Here is a 14,385-nt window from a genome sequence, read left to right on the forward strand (position 1 = left end):
TCCAAGCTGACACGAAAAATGTCTTGAGCCCCATGAAAAGCAAAACTCAGCCACATATGCATACTTACTCATTAGTAGGCAACTGCACCTCAGTTATCAAAGGCCAGGCAAAGGGGCACACAAGGCCAGGCAAAGGCCAGGCAAAGGGGCACACAAGGCCACCAGAATGGCCCTGGTCTGATAAACATGGAGCTGAAAGACTCCAGAAGCACACACCCCCCCTTGGTAAAAAGGACAAAAACAGAGACTTGAACAGCTGGTAAAGTGAAACTTTTTTTTTTAAGTCTCATAAAATTAGGTGGGTTCCAATGAAGTGTCATTTTAAAAAGTGGATCATGGTGCTAAAAAGTTTGGGAACTACCGTCCTAGAGCAAAAGGTTGAGAAGTGAAATACTTCTGTGCCTTCAACCTACCCCATCAATATTTGCTGCATCCCTGTTAATAGAGGAGTCTTCACTATTGACTCTGACGCCAATAAAGCCTTAGTGTTTAAATGTACAGACAGCTGTCGCTATTGATTCATGAATTATCTATGCGGTCTCCCCTCTGCTTCTGATACTATCTATTCAAACACCTTATGGAAATAGTACCTTCTAAGATCCCTTTCCCCATGTCATTCACACTCAGTAGCACCTTCCAACTGTATTTACAAGTTTACCAGCTATATTTCCAAGAAATGCTGTTCCCAGGGCATACTTGCATCAAACTTAATACCTAACTAAAGTGTTCCGCAGAAGATATAGGCTTGGATTCTAACTTTTCTTCAATGAATGAAATCAGGTTTTCTACCTACCTCTGCCTTCCCTGTGCATTCTCCTTTGCTCTTAAAAATCTGCTTAAGTGGCGAGAGGCCCTTCATGAACAGTGTAGATGGGGCAACTGCTGCAGCAGCAAAAAAAAATCAGAGCCTTCATTTTCACTAACAAAGGCTAAGGTGTAGGGCTGCGGTTTTCAAACTCTCTCCGAGTTCCTGTGGGGGTGGGGAGAGGCAGCAGGGGCAGGAGGAAGGCAGTGACGCGATCCCCAGGATCACGTTGCTCAGGAGGGCTGCAGGGACTGGGATGCACTCACCAGTCCCTGCAGCAGCCTGTCGGTGGTGCGGGGAACCCTGCGCGAGTGCCTGCAGAGCTTCCCAGTTCGTTAGAAGTGAAAGTGGAGCGATCGTGCTCCACATCCAGTTTTGTGGAAGTGGAGTGCAATTGCTCCACTTTCACTTTCTGCAGGCTGGGGAGCCCTGCAGGCACTCGCGCAGGGCTCCCTGCACCCCCGACAGGCTGCTGCAGGGACTGGTGAGTGCATCTCAGTCCCTGCAGCCCTCCTGAGCAACGCGATCCTGGGGATCGCGTCGCTGCCTCCCCCGTGCCCCCGGCCCTTAAGGGGAAAGAGGCCAGGGCCTTCAGGCTGGGGCATCGCAATGCCCCAGTCTGAAAAGCACTGGTATAGGGTGACAAATCTTGCGACAATTGTAAAGTATAAGTTTTAATTGTGTTGTGTTGATATGCCAATAAAGGTTTCAGACAGACAGACAGAGGGTGACAAATCAGGAGAGGGATCTTGGGGTGATGGTGGACAGTTTTATGAAAGTGGTGACCCAGTGTATGGTGGCTGTGAAGAAGCCAATTCCATACACAGGCTCATTTTTAAAGAGACTGAGAAGGAAACAGCCATTATTATAATGCCATTGTACAAATTGATTGTAAGGCAACACCTGGATTATTGTGTCCAGTTCTGGTTGCCACATAACAAACAGGACAAAGTAGAACTGGGAAGGGCACAGAAGAGAGTGATCAAAAGTGATTAGTGGGCTAGGATACTTCCCTTACAGGGAAAGACTACAGTGTTTGGGACTTTTCAGTCCATAAAGAAAGCACCTAAGAGGGGACATGATTGAGGGTGCATTCCTAACAACTTTCCAGCATCAAGGTTAAGGACAGTGCAACTCCAAGGTAAGGGAACAAACATTGCCTTACCTGGAGAAGGGTTCTGTGACTGCACCCCAACTGAAGGCTGCAGCACATGCCCCACTGGTACAGCTATGCCAGCACTGGAAAGTTGGTTAGGATTGGGCCCTGAGACATATAAAATTAAGCATGGGATAGATAGAATGGATAGAGGGAAGTTCTTATCTATTTCAAACAACAGCAGAACCAGGAGATATCCACTAAAACTGAGTGGCGCGAGATTCAGAACAGACAGAAGAAAATCTTTTTGACTCGGTAAACAATTAAATCCTTGCCTCCGGATGTGGTGATAGCACCCAAAGGCCTAGATGCCTTTCAGAAGGGACTGGACAGATTTATGGAGGAAAAGTCCATCACAGGTGACATGCCAGGCTTCTGGGTTTTAGTGGTAGCCTATCTCTGAATGCCAGATGCAAGGGACTGGCAACAAATATGGGTATCTTGCTGTCTTGAGTGCTCCCTGAGGCATCTGGGGGGCACTGTGAGATACAAGAAGCTGGACAAGGTGGGTCCATGGCCTGATACAGAAGGGCTTTTCTTATGTCCTAAAAGGCAGGCGGAAATTGCACTTTAATGTCTCAAGCTCCAGTGATAATGCCTTGACATCTTTCAAGCTAATTCTTCAGAAGCAAAAGATAAATGATTTCATCAAAAACTGAAATGTATATATGTGTATCTATCACTGCACTCAAAAGATTCCCAACAGATCTTTCCAGTCTCAGGAGGGTACAGTAAATGCCTTCCAAACGGAAGTGTACTGATATTGCTATTCAATGTATTTGGTGTCCCATAATGCCTGGTACCTTTCCCCCTTATTGTTTCCCAGTTACAAATAGGTGCGCTATTGCCACACAGAACCATAAGCATACCCAAAAGACAAAGACAGGTCTGTGCTGAAAAGGATGCTTGAAACTGCCCTTTTATTGTCTTTGCTATTCGTGAAAACAAGCATCGTGACAGCCAGAGCCCAGAAGGACAGCATGTCTAGAGGCAGCTGTTCCCTCATTTTGCCACAGCCAAGTATTAAGCTCTCATTAGTTTCCAGCAAACGGCTGGCATCAGGACAGATATATAAAGGACAGAAGTTCATTTGAAGCAGGCTACATGGCCACCCATAAATTAAAGGGATGTCCTGAAGGGGAAAGACTCCTGTTCACTATATGCCTTCACAAGCTGAAACCACAGGCTCCTCTATACACTCCTCAGGCAGTGACACAGTTCTTCAGCAACTGCCTTGCTACCCAATTTCACCTTCATGGTATTATGTCAGGTCATGCTTTTAACACTAACTTAGTGCAACCCTTAAAGTGACTAAAACACGTGTCCATAATTTACTGTAAAAGCAATGGACTGAGACAAAACAGTAAGCAGGGCCTGGCTGCACAAGTGCCACAGAACTCTGCAGTTCTAATCAATATCAACAATGAGGAAGAGAGGACTTCTTCCATTCATAGTCCAGAACAGGGGGTGCCCAAACCCCAGCCAACGGGCCACTTGCAGCCCGTGGTGGGTCCCCATCCGGCCCCCAAGTGGGTCATGTGCCTCCAATGGGCACATGGCCCGTGTTGACCTAGCGCGCGAGCTCCCAGTATGTCTTTCCCTTGCTGCCGGCAGCGAGGGAAAGACCAGCCCAGCATCTGCACAGGGCCTTTTATAGCCTTACAGTAACGTGAGACTTGCAGGTCTCGCATTACCTTATTGCTGAAAGCGCTTGCGTGTGCAGGCGCTGGGCTAGTCTTTCCCTGCCAGGCTCCCGGGCAACACGTGGAGCCTGAAGCAGCAGGGAGAGACAGAGTGCCTGTGTCGCCACCTCCACGAGGGAGGTTGGGTGGGTGGGCGTTTTGTGCAGCAAAATGTGTATTTAGCTCCACTATTCTGTCACTGATGTTTCCATGTGTTCCTTGACTTTTTTCTTTTTTCTTCCTTGCCAAAAGGTGTATGCCAACTCCACCGACGTAGCTTCCTGTAGACACTCCACATAACACCTCCCACATAGCAGCTTGCACAGGCTGCAATATATACTGGCACCGGCCAATGAGAGGCGGGCTACGATCTGGTGATCCTATGACTCATTGTCTGGTGACATGTCTGGTGACATGGTATTGCATCAGCCAATCCCATGATGCACCAGTGCTACACTGTATGTATGCAGGCCAAGACATTAGAGCCTAGCCTTGCCCTATCCAGCCTGTAAATTCACTATTGGCCTGGGGCATATATCATAACAGAGGGCTGTCTTTTCAACCCAGAATGGGGCACCAAGTACTTTTTCACACACTGCAGTGAGAAAGCCCTGTGCCTTATCTGCAATGAAAATGTTGCTCTTCTCAAGGAATACAATCTGCGCCGCCACTATGAGACCAAGCATGAGAGGACATACTCACAGTACACAGGAGCACAGCGTTCTGAGAAACTGGAGCAACTCAAATGAAATTTGGAGTCACTGCATGCTGTGTTCAAGCACAGGAGAACAGAGAATGAAGCTGTGACCAAGGCCAGTTACAAGGTGACATACAGATTGTCTAGAAGGGGGAAGCCATTCACAGATGCAGAACTAATCAAAGGCTGTGCAGTGGATATGGCGGAAGAGATAACCCCAGGTTATGAAAGTGTTTTCAACATGGTGAGTCTGTCACGAAGTACTGTAACTTGAAAATTAGAAGATATTGGAAACAACACTATCCATCAAATTGTAAACAAGGCAAGCCAGTTTCAGGTATACTCTCTGGCTCTCAACGAGTCTACAGATGTGTGTGACACCTCACAGCTCCTGGTGTTCTTCCGTGGTGTCAACAGCAAATTTAATGTGATTCAAGAATTGGCATCAGTGCACAGCATGCATGGCACAACAACTGGGGAAGACATCTTCAAAGAATTAGAAAAGTCTTTATTAGAATACAAACTGGACTGGAGTAAGCTGAAATGTGTGATGATTGATGGAGGAAAGAACATGTCTGGGGTGAAGAAAGGGTTGGTTGGACAAGTAAGAGTGGAGAGTAGCGGACTATCAAAGCACATGTTTTTGCATTGTATCAGCCATCAGCAAGCACTGTGTGTAAAATATGTGGACATGACTTGTGTTCTGAAACCTGTGGTAGATACAATCAATTACATAAGATCTCATGGGCTGATTCATGGCCAATTTTGTGAGTTCCTGAAGGAGACTGATTCAGAGATCAAAGACTTGCCCTTCTACACAGCAGTCAGATGGCTCAGTTGTGGGAAGGTCCTCTCATGCTTTTTCCAGCTCAGAGAGGAAATAAAATTATTTCTGCTACAGAAGAATCACCATGTACCAGTTCTGTATAACACTGACTGGCTTATGAGACTGGCTTTTTTTGTAGATTTGATATCCCACGTGAACCAACTCAATATCAGTATGCAAAGAGAAAACAATCTAATCACTGATGTCTTCTCACTTGTGAAGACATTCAGGTCCAAATTGCTGCTCCTTGGAAGGAATGTACAACACCAGAACTTGGAGCACTTACCCACCTGTGCAAAATTGCGTGCTGAGAGTGGAGCAGCATTTCCATCATCATTTGCTGCAGAAAAAGTCAGGGAGCTGCACAAACAATTCACAGAACGCTTCTCTGACCTGGATGGTCACACAGAGGAAATAAAAATGTTTCAGAATCCCTTTGACTGTGATGTGGACAGACTGCCAGGTCAGTTCCAAATGGAAATTATTGAATTACAGCCAAATGATCTGCTGAGAGCAAGGCACAAGGAAGGAGAACTGGCACAATTCTACAAATCTCTGCAGCCTGAGAATGTGGCCCTCCTGCCAAAATGTTTGAGCACCCCTGCTCCAGAACAAAAAGGGCTTCCATAAACTTTCCTGCATTCTGCTATATGCAAAAAAAACCCCAAATTGCTGAAGAACTTTGATGCTCTGTGGCATTGTGATCCTGTCAAACATCATCTGAGCCCACCATACAAATGCTGGCAAAAGCAGCAGAAAAGTCAAGCTGTCAGATGGATGGCAGTATGCAAGACTCGCCTGTAAGATCTATAATGTGGACCTATGTATGTGGAAGAATGCATCCTGCAAAGCCAAAAAGCAGTATTGGCAGGAACCATACGTGCTCAAAGACTCCCCCCTCCTCAATTAGAATCAGAACAACTTCATGTTTCCTAACTTAATCAGGAGGTAATGGGTTTGCAGTTCCCCCCCCCCCCAAAAAAAACATTCAGTTCCAAACAATCCTCATCTAGAAGTCCATTTGCTTCAAGACAAGTTTTTCTATTTGACTCCATTCGTTTTGCAGCAGACGAAGGCAAGCAAATAGATTACTAACATTGCCTTGAATATCTGCATGCTTCTTAGATTCATTTATTCACTTGATGTTTTACTAGTCATATTTTACACTGCTGCAAGACATACCATTATCACAACTGATTTTGTTTTTCCTGGGGAAAAGCTAAGGAGTCATCATAGTCCTAGTCCCAGACTATCAAAAGATCTCAAATTCATCTGGATCTGTCTGGCAAAGGCCTCTCCTGGACTTCTTACCAAGTATTCTACGTATAACTAGAAATGTAAGAGATTAAACCTGCCACTTGCCCTCTATCTCTGCCTCATAACCCTTTTCTAAGTATGCTTAGAGCACTTGCTTGTCTCAAGTCTTCTATATTATTTTAGGTCAAAAAAATTTTCCCCTATTTTTTTCTTCCAATCATATAATAGTACAAGAACAGTCCGGTGAAAAAATAAATTTTCAGCATGCTGTGAGGTCCTGGGGTCACTGGGAGTTCAGACTGTGTTCAGAACCATAGGACAATGTCCTCTGCCACCATTGGCTAGAAGTATTAGTAGAAATGCCATTCCCTGCTAGGAATAACTACCAAAGTGAGAGTTCAATTCAACCTTTGATTTCACTGTACTCAACTACAAATGGTTCCTTTCCTTGGCATGGTTTGGAGAACACTTTTTCACTCTGAGAACACAGACTGCCTTTGCCAATACTTGCTTCCTAAACAGAGATAGTTGGTATGGCAAGATAAATTACTCCAGCTATAAGTGGTTAAGTAGGATAGTAAGGAATTTATTCAAGGCCTTAAAGCAGGTGATCAAATTAAATATGCACTAATGGGGGGGAGAAGATCCTCTCTCATTTCACATATCTCTGTCATGACAGCAATTATGAATGCTCTAACACAGTGGGCACTAAACTACGTCCTGTGAGCCGGAACTGGTGCCCACAATCCATCCCCCAGGTGAACAAGCTTACCATTCCACCAGGGAGCCTCTTCTTCATGCTGCAGATTGCCCCCAAACATTGTGATGGCCAGTCACTTTTGAGTTCAGTTACCCCATCAGGCTTTGCACCCAGATTTCTGGGCAGATGCAGCTGGCCAACACCATGTTTGGGGGTGATCTGTGGTGTGAAGAGGGGGATCCCCGGTGGAACAGCAAACTGTTTGTTCCAGGGACGGGATTTTCTGAACTGCAGCTCTACCATCTCATGCCACAGGAACATTTCTTTGTCATAATCTTACAAGAAGGCTCCAGGATGCGCCATATATCTTCCTCATACAATGTAGCAGTTCACACACCAAATTGGTCCACACTGGGCTTCAATTCCACAGTACCCTCCTGGGGAAAAAAAGACTTGTGCAGCAGTCCTTTTACATGTGGTTTTATAAACCCACACTGATCACAAACAAATTGTGCCATGTGCAGATCCACCTGACAGCATTAAAGTTTGGAATATATTGCCATCAGACTCACCTGGGAACTAATCTATGTCATGTATGTGTGGCTGGGATTAATAATTTACTCATTTAGAAGTAGCAGGTAAGCAAGCATCCCTGGAAACTATAAATGTTAAGCATCGGCATGATTTGGTCTACTTCATACATTATGTTTTCAGTGTCTGTACATTTAAAAAAACCTCAATGAGACAATCCTGAATACATTTTAACAAAACTGAAGTTAAGCATAACTCCCTGTGCCTTCTGGGGTGGGGTGGGATGACACTGCAATAAAGCAAAGCTACTGTGGCAGCCTCTCTTTGCAAAGGAAGACATTTGAACACATCGTTGAGAACTCTAAGCTTTTGTCCTATGGCAATGGGGCCAACACCTTGGTCTGCAAGGGAAGTGAACTGGGAACAACAAGTAGTAGTTGCTGAAAGGAGCAGGAAGCAGGCAGCAGATGCGATGGAGTCAGAAACAGGCTTAACAGGGCCTAGAGAGCTTCATGAGAGGGTGCAGACGTTGGTCCAACAAGAACCAGACATCCGCTGGGAACTTAATACCAAAACAAGTGTGGCCGGTTCTCTAATCCTCTCAGCTGTGATCAGGACAGGTCAAGGGAGATTGGAGCCTTGTACTCTAAGGCAGTGTTTTTCAACCTTGGGTCAGGAACACAAAGGGGTTGCAAAACCTCAGTTGTGGGGTAGCAGCAATGTACGAGAATGAAAAATGTGTTGAAGACCACTGGACTAGAGCACCATCTGTAAAGTAAGAGGCATCTGGTGTACCCCTTCAGGTACCAGGAGATTGTGTTCCAGTCCTGCTCAGGTTCTTAGCAAATGTGCTAAAATGGACAGTGCTGGGAGGGCAGGGGCAGGGCAGATTATGGGGGCAGGGATGGGAGGATAGGATCTCGAGAGTAGGGTACATCAACAGTGGGTTCCCAGTTTCCTACTGTAATTATTTGGGTCATAACACAAAAAAGTCTGAAGACCATTGTTGTAAGGAACCTCTGACTGTCCTCTTAGAAGTCTTCCATCATCTTAATTGGAGGCACAGACTTCCAGGAAAACAAATTGCTGATGTGTTAACAGGGAAAATGATGCAGGCATAGCAGAGATGTTGGAGCTGCTACCTTAGGAGGCAGATATTTAGTATTCCTCAGAATAGCCCAGGGGTTCACAAAGTCCTCAGGAATAAAACTCCCGAGGTAAGTTCTTGTGGGACAGGGGTGAAGTTAGTGACATAATCCCCAGGACTGAGCCATTGTTGGGGGGGACAGGGGCTGTTCTCCACTCACCCAGTGAAGCAGCAGCATCCAAGGGGTGCAGGAAGGGGTGCGGATGCCTTTGCAGGGCTCCCCAAGGTGTTGAAAATGAAAATAGAACGATAGTGATACAGTTTGCAATTGCAAAACCGAAGAGGGTCACAATCATTCTATTTTCATTTTCAAAGCCTTGGGGAGCCCTGCCAAGGGGTCCATGGGGCTCCCCGCACCCCCAGGATGTGCTGCTTCATTGTGTGAGTAAACAACAGCCCCTGCCCACCCCGACAGCGGCGTAATCCTGGGAGTTGCATCACTAATTTCCCCTCTCCCCACCCCTTAAAGCAGAAGAGGCAGAGGGACTCAGGCTGGGGTGTCGCCACACCCCAGTTTGAGAACTTCTGGGATAGCCCATGGGTTATTTCTTGAATTGTGCCTTGGAAAGGCTGGAGAAATACTGGGATTCCAAGACAAGCTCTTCCATCTAGAGACTGTGCTGTCAGGCAAGTCTCCAACATCTGAGAACTGGGGCATAAGACTCATGACAACATACAGCCACACATAAGCCCCTCAAGGATATCTTGCGACGAAAAATGGAACCTGTGCTATAAGTACATCTCTCGTATGGAATTTACATGATTTGAATTTGAGTCTGTGAACAAAAGCATATAAAGGTCAGCACTGTGGTAGTAATATGCACACAGAATTGGTCTCAGTTTCACTTTTACACAGGATATGTTGATGAGAAGAATGCTTCTTATAGAATTCGTACGTGCAAGAAAGACTTTAGAGAACCGTGAAAAGTAGAGTGCCAGAACAAAGAAAGCAGTCTTTCAAATAATTCATCTTAACAGATAAAATAAACATGATGCATTTATTTCTTCCATTTGCTTTTCCATCTCAAAGTGTCACTTAACAATAATTACACATTATAATGGTGCAAAGTTCCAACCATAGAGACAGGATGCTCAGAGCATAAAACAGAGCACTGTGAAGAATTTTTAAAGCTCCAATATAACCCGCCATTATGTGACAGAAGTTCTAAATATTTGTACTTCTACTGAAGCTGTCACCAGAGATACCTCCCCCACAACCAGGAATACAAATATGGCAAAATGCAACAATAGTTACTAGGAAGAGCATACATATATACATATGTAAATATACTGAAAAAGTATACATACAGGTCCAGCCTATTTATACACAGATTTGACTCAACACGAATGGCCACTGCAAATGAGAAGGAATGTACTGATCCCTGGAGAAGGGAAAAAATGCAGTCCTTTAAAATCACAGTTTAAGGCTGTGAACTAGGTGGGGGGAGGGAGAGAAGGCTGGCTGGGCAGCTCAGAGGTGCTGCATCTCATCAGCACAGGGCACGCTCCTTGCAGGCTTCAAACTGGGAAGCAAGCCTGACCTACAGAGAGCAGTGCAGCAAATTCATCACTCCTCTCTCCCTTTCCAAACCCCTCCAGGTGTGCTGCTAACAAACTCAGGGCACAATCCTAACCAAGTCTACTCAGAAGAAAGTCCTACTTTGTTCTATTTGGGGCTTACTCTCAGGTAAGCGTGGTTAGGATTGCAGCCTCAGAGTGCTGGCAGCTGTTTTTTGTTTCTAGTGTATAATTATAACACCTTCACCCCCATTTTGGGGGTGGTGAGGTGATGTAATGGGGAGCCATGGCCAATGGCCACAAGGATCAGGGGAGCCGTGGGGCGGAAAAGTTCAAGAACCACTGCTTTAGGGACCTCTTGCACAGATCATGCTTTCACACTACCTCTTAAATCAGGGGTGCTCAAACTTTTTTGGCTCGAGAGCTACTTTGAAACCCAGCAAGGCCCGGAGATCTACCAGAGTTTTTTTACAATGTTTGCACCATCATAACATATAAACCAATACAATGCAATATCATAAGAACAGCAGCACCAGCAACAATAAAACCATAGATCAAACAGACATGGAGCAACTGATCAGTCACCTGATTCATAAAAAAGCACCAAATGTTTGCCATAAAAGGCAAATCTTCAGACTACAGTGAAACACAAATAATAAGGGGCCTTGCCAAAACTCACTGGGTAGAGAGCTCCACAGAGTTGGGGCCACTGCTGAAATGCCCCCTTACAGTTCACTGCCAAACATCTGAAGGGGGCAGGTAGATCTGGGCTCCACATCCAGCTGGGCTCAAGTCAACTACCTGCCTGGTTGAGTTCTGGAGTTGAGAGAGTGCCCAAGCCCCCCCCCCCCCATTCTGGATCTGCCCCTGGCTTCAGGTGGGAAAGATAAGCAGTGGCAGAAAATGTATGTATGTGTGTAGTACAGCAGGGTACTATACAGCAGGTATATATAGCAGCAGCTGTGTGTGTGTGGTACAGCAGGGCAAGTATGGCACACACACAGCAAGTATGTGTGTATGTGTGTGTATATATATAGATATATATAGCAACAGGTATACAGCAGGTGTGTGTGTGTGTGTTTGTGGGCTGGGTAATATACAGCAGTTATACACATAGCAGCAGGTATATGCGTGTGTGCATGTAAGGTACACCAGGGCACACACACATATGGAGAGAGAGCACAAGCAGCAGGTGTGGGGGGGGAGCACAGCAGGGGCCGGGCACTTCTCAGGAGCCGCACTGCCCCCCAGGGTGGCCCTCCAGAAGGGACCCAGTCAGACGCCTGCCCCCCTGGGTGGAGGAGAGGGGAGGGGCACAGAGATCCTGGGTGGTCCCCAGCACCTCTGAGGGCACGAAGAGGCAGGTGAGGCGCTCACCGCGGCAACCCCGGGGGAGATGCCCCGAGGCAGAGGGAGGGTGCGCCGAGGGCAGCCGAGAAGCCACCGGGCACCCCAGTGCGCTCACCTTGGGCTGGTCGAAAACGGGTGGGCCGTTCTCCTCCATGCTGCGCTGCTCTGCTGTGCTCCTGCCTGTCGCGACCGTGACTTTTGTGCTGCCGCCGGAGCTCGGCTTGGCTCAGCGCACGTGGAGCCGCCCTGCGGTGCTTCTGCCCACTGGCCCCGCCCCCGCCCTCCGCTCTGGCCACAGACCGGCCGCGTGGCGCTGGGGAGCTGGGAGGCGGCAGGCAGGCAGGGCAGAAGGCGGCTGCTCCCAGGCAGTTGGCCTCCTCCTCCCATGCACACCCTCAGGTGTCTTCCTGCACAGGGCACGGCTCGACACATCTGCTGGTGGTGCTTAGAGGGTTGCGCGCTCTCTGTCAGGCGCAGCCTGTGCACCCCTACTCGGGAGGAAGTCCCGTGAGAGGCAACGGGGCTTGCTCCCAGGTGACTGGACAGCACTGCAGCCTCAGAGCATGAAATGAGTCGATGAGACATCTTCTGCCTTGTTATGACCTAGAATTCAAAAACAAAGCACGCGATCGACGTGTTGCGCACCCTTGCCCGCAGGCAAGGTAGCATCGATCACGAGGCAAAATGAGTCGATCGCGGAGCCCTTAGTCTAGTCTCCGCAAGACTTAGTCTGAGTCTTCACAATCAACTCATTTTGCCTCGCGATCGACCGGTCAGTCGCGATCGACGTATTGAGCACCCCCGTCTTAAATGCTGCACAAACACGCAGAAATCAGTTCAGGTTTGCATGCAGTTTGTGGGGGTCAGTTACACTGTAAGAACATGCACAATGATTATAGAAAGTCCACGAAACCTTAAGACACTATGACTGCAATCAGTGTCTCCTACAGAGGATAACGTTATCATTGTATTTGGGCAGAACTGTATCACTCCAGATTTGCAAATCAAAACGCACACATAAGCCCCAATTTTTTTAAACAGCTACCAATATACATGTTCTGTATGTGTATGGATCTTTGACTTCTTAGATAATGTTAACATTAGTACAGTAACAGTGCAATCCTATCTTGCGCTGGAACAGGCAGGCCAGGAGACCTGTGCTGTATCCAGCTCAAGATAGGGACCCAAAGTGGCTCAGCCGGAGGTAAGGGGAAACTCCTCCCCTTACCCCCGGGTAAGCCACCACAGCCCCAATGGATCTCATTGGACTTGTGCCACCTCCGGAGGTGGCATAACTCCAAAGAGATTGCAGCCTTTCCACACTGCTCAGAGAAAAGGGTTGGGATCTGGCATAAGAGCTAGGTTCCAGCCCCGTCTCCTGCTTCCCACCCACCCGTCCCCAGGACTGCCCTCCGCCCACCCCAGAATGCCTTCCTCACATCTCCTCCCCAGACCCTTGCGTTGACCAAGCTCAGCCAACACAATCCTCCCTGCCAGAGTCAGCGTGGAGACTGCATCTGGGGGCTGCATCTGGCCCACAGGCCTTACGATACCCTTGTTCTGTAATTAGTCAGAATCTCTACACTCCTTTGAAATAACCAACTTTTTCTGGACAATTGCTGCTGTTACATATGTCCTACTAGTGTTCTGCTGTGTTTCAAACATATCCTCAAACTGTTTGGTTAATACTTGCTTGTTAAAACCTGCTCGCAGAGCTTTAATGAAAACAAAGTGCCTTTCAGCGTTTTATAAGGGTAGGATGTACTCACAAAACTACCATAAAGTGTCATTTCATGTTGTGAAGCACTAGTTAAGTTTCTGCCACAAAATTTGGGGGCAAAAAAGTCAGCACAGCATTAAAGCTTAGAACAGAAGAAGTCATCTTTTTACATGACTGCAGCAATTAACATAACCATATCCTTAGGTCAACTGAGAACTTCATTTTAAGCTGAACTCCTACAGTTTTCAAGAATGTAAAAATACATTCACAGATTTTCCTATGCAAAGGTCTTCAATGTGTAATAAAATTGAACCACTGTTAAGAAAAGTTTCTCAATAAGAAACCAAATTTTGTTCACAGCTTACGAACCAAAATTGAGAAGCAAGGAACTCAAAACCTCTCCTCCAAGAATACAATTGTAGTCTGGGCTAACTAGCCCCTCCACAGTAAGTATTTTTCATCTTTCAAATTCACAAGAAGCCTAGAACAAAGGAGACCGAGGATGTAGTCCTATATGCACTTACCTGGGACTAAATCCCACCAAACTCAATAGGGCTTACTTCTGAATACAGACATAGGGTTGTGCTGCATAGACTACTACTCAAATTATATTTTTAAGACAACATGACCCCATGCATACCCAAACTAATACTAAACAAAAATAATTCTTAGACATACCTCCTTCTGAAGGAGAGAATCAAAACAGGTCCTGATTATGTATGCTCATTTTAAAGTACAATCAGACAAATGCACATAACTATGGGTCAAGACTTCTTATCTAGGAATTTCTTCCAATTTCCATTCCCTTGCCATCAAAACAGCAGGCAGATTCCATCTGCCAGCACCTCAACTCCTCAACTTACACTTGCTTCTAAGCACATGCATTGAGGGCCAATGTTCTGTGGACACACACTTCCCACTCAGAATATATGGAAATATTTGGCACAGAAGCACACATTTTGACAGAACACCTTAGCATTTCGGAAAGTGTAGACA

This window comes from Tiliqua scincoides, chromosome 1, assembly GCF_035046505.1.
Source record: "Tiliqua scincoides isolate rTilSci1 chromosome 1, rTilSci1.hap2, whole genome shotgun sequence".
Classification (NCBI taxonomy): domain Eukaryota; kingdom Metazoa; phylum Chordata; class Lepidosauria; order Squamata; family Scincidae; genus Tiliqua; species Tiliqua scincoides.